Below are 5,444 nucleotides of genomic sequence, written 5' to 3' on the forward strand. Positions count from 1 at the left end.
TTGATGTTTGGGGCGTTTAGCTGATTATCTCAGAGCGACTTCAGGAGAACACGAGTGGCAGAACACCGTGCAGCTCCTCCCAGATCAGGGACTTTCTTAAAGTCTTTCATTTCTGTCAGTTGCATTCTGAGCCACGCCCCCTAACTGTGACATCATCACTTCATATCACAGCCAGTTACATTACTCAGATGTGCATTTTCTTTTCTGTTTTTTTAACCTGTCCTGTTCAGCAGCATCCGTGTTCCTGCTGCCTTGTTGTCCTGAAGCAGTTTTACTCTGCAGAGGAGGAACCTGATAAACTCCTCCTTTTATGCTTCATTTTATTCGGAATGGTGTTGGTTCATTGATGAAGCCACCGGACTGAGGACAGGAGAGAGAACAGGGACAGGACAGGGAAGACAAGGGGGGGGGGCAAAAACAACAACAATAGCAGACAGAAACAAAAACCAAACAAACAAACACAGAAAAAGTAACAACAACAACAGAGAGGAAAAAAGAAAAAACATTGGTTGCAGAATTTCCAGTGCAGGGTTACCATTGGTTTAATCTAATTTTAAGATAAATGTCTGAGTGTGTGATGATGGGTCAGTTGTGCGCTGCATGTGTGTGTGTGTGTGTGTGTGTGCTATGGTTTGTCTTGGATGCTGTGCGTAGCTGGCTGTAGCTGATGTGGGGGCCAGGACATCGCACCCCCAGTCCAGGATAGCAGGCAGGTCAGGACCAGGCCACCAGAGCACCCAGAAACCCCCAGGACACGGGGAGCCCCAGGCCATCCCCCCCCCAGGAAACAGCCACAGGCCCAACCCATGCCAGGACCCATAGGAAAGCATAGGAGCAGCAACCCCCACCCGGAAGCAACCCACAGAGAGACGGGGCAGAGAGGACCCCGGTCCCGCTGGGCACTCCCCCCCCACAGCATGAGCAGAGCCCAGGGGCACCAGGGCCCCTCTGGCCCAAGACCCGACCAGAGCCCCACAAAGAGGTCCGCCAGCGGCGAGGCCGACACCCACCCACACCCCACACCAAGGTGGGGCAGCCAAAGCCCACCACAATGACCAGGCCCACCTCCCCTGTACAGAGCTATCCCCCATCCCCTCCCCCCATCCCCTGTTCTCCCCCTCCCCCCAGAGCAGGCGGGCTTCAGGCTATAGGGCACCGCCAGCCAGCCAGGACCCCCCACTCCCCCGAGAGGCCCAGCCCGCCTGCCGGGGTGAGCCGAAGGCACGCACGCCCAGGACCGCCACCCCCGGACCAAACAACCATACCCTCATCTTCTTCCATACAGGGGCTGAGTACTCCATAGATGCTGATACGGTCCAGGGCACCTCAGACTGAGTGAAACCGCCAGCGAGCGATCCACCGCACAACAGCAGGGCCCGTGACCAACCCCAGCCCAACCACCACGCCGGGAAGAGGACCACCCCCCAAGAGCACCGGCCAGGCCCCCAGGCCTGCAATGGTGCAGTCAGCAAAGGAGGCAGCACTGGACCCACTCCCCGCCCCAGCTGCCCCCCCATCCCAACATGGGTGCGTGGGAATGTAGATGTGATGATGTGGATGACTAGAATGTAGTTAAAATTGGGGGAGGCACCCAGGGCATGGGAGCCCCGGCGGTTGCAGACGGCAGAGTCTCCCAGTACATCCTCACGCACTCTCCCAAGCCCTAAATGTCTACGATGTGATTAAAATTGGGGGGTCCAGCCCCTCAAGGCCTAGTGACACATGAGATGTGATGGGACAGCGAGGCGATGAGAGGGCTGAGGAATGGGCCGGACTCAGATGTGCATTTTCAGTTGAGAGTTTTTTTCATGTGTTTTCCTTCACAATGAAGGTGTCAAACTTGGCGCCAGCCCTCCGCCTGCTTCCATCCTGCAGCTGAACTGTGCAGATGGAAGCTGGTTACCTGCTCAGTGTGATCACCTGCAGTCAGCTGACGGCTGAGGGCTCGGCAGCTGATCCCAACCAAGAAACACACAGAAACGGGATCTCAGCCTCAAAGAAAAGATCCTGAGCAAAGAACAAAACCTTCGCCTCCAACGAAGCTCCTGTTGTTGCTGCAAGAACTTCAGAAGCTAAAAAGCATTTCAGCTTCCAGGTGGTTTAATAAATCAGTGGCTGTTGGTTCTGTCCGTCAAACGAGTTCTGGCTGGAAAACTTTCCAAGCAGTCTTCAAAGAGACGAGACTTTTTGAAAAAGTTTGAACAATGAGCCCCTTTGACTCTGAGGTTGTCCCTCAGACCCCCGGGGTCCCTGCTGCGTTTGGGCCAGGCGTGGCCCCGCTAACACGCCAGGCTGAGCATCATCACCCAAAGCTGCTTCAGTCCCTTTCACCTGTCGTTGCTGTTCGTTTCATTGCCTTCAGCTTCCTTGGTTGGTTCAGAAACACCTCAGAAACGGCTTCATAAAACCTGGTTCAGATGAGCTTAATGAGAGCGTTTGATCTTCTTTCCTCAGGAATTCAACTAGAAATATCACATCGTGGTTGGATGCCTCCTCGGTGACCTTTTGACCTCCAAAGGGACAACCTGCCCTCGCAGAGTTTCTAGAAAAGGACTTTTAATGCTGTCGAGGTGATGATGAATCACACTTCAGGAGTCGGGGAGTCTCGAGAGACATCCTGTTGAGGAGCGGGAGGACGTGCTCAGTAACAGACAGCACGATGGTGAAGGACAGAGGTGAAAGGTCACCAACAATCATCAAAAACCGCAGCAGATTCAGACAATCAGAACTTGTTTCTGCTCTTTGTCCATGAATTACTGAGTTCAAAGAAAGCATAAATGTCCTTTCAGAGAATCGTCTCAGAACTGGCTTCCTTTCTTGTTTGTCTCAGATGTTTCTTTTCATGCAGATGTTGGAGGCAATCAAAGCCGAGTGCTCCGGTCCCAACACAGCGATGAGACCCTCTTTGATGCCGTAATGAGCCCAGTGTGGAGGGTTATTATCTGGAGAGACACATGGAGGAGGGAGGATGGATGGAGAGACACGCGGAGGAGGGATGGAGGGAGGAGGGATGGAGAGACACGGAGGAGGGAGGAAGTGGAAGACAGTCAGTGGGTGGCGCGCTGCAAGCAGACAAGTAAAACGCAGTTTTAACTCACTCATCATCAAATCGCCACAGAGAGGCAGGACTTCAGCGTGACAGAGGTTTGGATCAGGTGAGTTGCAGAATCCATCAGCTGGTCTTCCAGGATCCAGCAGGTCACCTGAGGCGTAGAACACCACAGCCACAAATCAACGCCTGGCGTCGTTCGAAAAAGTGATTTAGTCGGAAGTTCAGCTGATCCACAGAGATGCTGATGTGTAATTATACTACCTCAGTAGTGTCAGATGAGAGCCAGGCACAGTACAAGTACACAAACACAGGATACTTATTATTCATGGCTTCAGTAATACAAGAATGAAACGACAGTCTTCATCCTCAGTGATTTATCAGCATGTTCTCATCTTTCTAGGAGAGGTGTGTGTCCAGATGGGAAGGTCATGTGGATGTGTCATAATCTGCTTGGCCACTAGGTGGCAGCGGTGGTCCTGGGGAGGACAAGCTGGGAGCTTCATCAGCTCCACCAGCCCCTCTGGATGTGGTTCTGGAGTGTTCAGGCTGTAAAGGAGGTCACAAGTTTGAGCACCACTAGTAATTAACACTAAATTACTTTTAATTATCACTGATAAGAAGGAGCCAGGCAGGTTGGAGGAGCAGTCTGTGTTTTTGACCTTTTTTAATGAAAGGCTTCATTAAAGTTCAACCTTTGTTCAAAAAACTCACTTTTCCTGTGCGGGTGCAGCGCCTCAGAGAGACTTTCAGTTTGCGATCCTCTGTCCTGGCACTGTGAGCTTGGTGACCGTTGTTTTCCCTCCCGCTTGTCTGAAGGCTGCTGGACTGCGGAGGAGATCACGTTCTGACTTCAGCTCCCATGGTTTTGTCTGAACTACATTGGATCACTTGGACTAAACTTGGATCTTCATTGGTGTAAAGGTTAAACCACAGCGGTGCTGAAGCGTCGTGGCTGTCAGGTGACACCGCCAGCACCAACGGGACACGCTTTGCCGCAGCGCATCAATTGAAAGAGAAGACAAATCTTATTTTGGTGGGATTGTGGCTCCTGAAGCTCAGAGGCGTCACCTGATCAGGGAGTGGCCCCTCCTCTGCTCACCTGCAGCAGCCTGGACCCACCTGACGCATCCTGCTGCAGGGTTGATTTGCTGCTCAGTCGTATCAAAGCCACGTGTTTGATACCAAAAACAGGACGGAGGTTAGATCCCGGCTGGAGTCCTGCTGCAGGGGTAAACAATGGCGGACTCAACTCTGTCCTCAAACTGGTGGAACCAAATCTGACTGACGGGTTTGAAAATGTTTCTATGAATGTCAGTAAACTCTGAGACCTCAGAAACAGAAGGAAGAAAATCTACGATTCAAGATTGTGCCAAGCGCTGAATTACGGCTGAAGACGGAACAATGAAGCTGATGAACAAGAGCAGAGCAGCGGGGAAGTCAAGAGCCTCTCAGGGCAGAAGCAGGCACAGGAAGTAGTTTGTCCTTTTTCTTGTGTGCAGCAAGGTTGCAGTAATTCAGGGTGTTTTTCACCAAAATGTTGTCAGTGTTATTATTCCAATTGGAGAGCTGAAAAATCTCCGAGTGCCTCTTAACGGTGACGGGAAAGGACGGAGAGCCAGCGAGAGGCTTATCTGAATAAAAGCTCTCATCATGTTATTTCCGCCTCTCGACGGCGGCGCGGCAGCCACAAGGTCAACAGCTAAATCAACGTCTTCATGGGTGATGGGAGCTGCAGAAACCTTTTGTACAATCACACGCACACACACACACACACACACACACGCACGTTTCCAACTTCACTTGGGGAAAACATATATCTGTTATGTATTCAAGGGGTTTCTAATTTTTACAAATCATATTTTACATTTTTTAAGAGGAAGAAGAAGAGCAGGATGTCACACAAGGCCATCAGTTACAGAAGGGAATACATTATTCAAACAATAAAGAAAAGAATATGAAAGCAAAACAAATAAGGAGTTCAAATGGGAAGTAAACATAAAAAAACAAATAACAGCAACAACAATTCCAGTGAACACTCACATTTGATCTGCTAATTGGTGCTACATTTAATTCTGATATTCTTTATTGTGCATTTCCTGATGTTTGTTTTTATTATTAATGATAATTATGTACCAGTGTATGTCTTTGTCGGCTGCCCAATATTTGCCAACACAAGAGTTTCAGTTCTATACAAGAACCCCCACCCCTACACACACACACACACACACACACACACACACACACACACACACACACACACACACACACACACAGCCTCTCCTGTGGCTAATCTCTCCTTTAGTGTCTCTTCAGGCCTATTATGGGGGGATTTTCCCTCTGAGGGGAACTTGAGCGGTGGACGCACTAAGAGGTCGTCTAATTAGCAGCAGAT

The sequence above is a fragment of the Aulostomus chinensis genome, chromosome 16 (genome assembly GCF_037954235.1).
Source record: "Aulostomus chinensis isolate RoL2024-O1b breed Wild chromosome 16, RoL_Achi_v1.0, whole genome shotgun sequence".
NCBI classification, from domain to species: domain Eukaryota; kingdom Metazoa; phylum Chordata; class Actinopteri; order Syngnathiformes; family Aulostomidae; genus Aulostomus; species Aulostomus chinensis.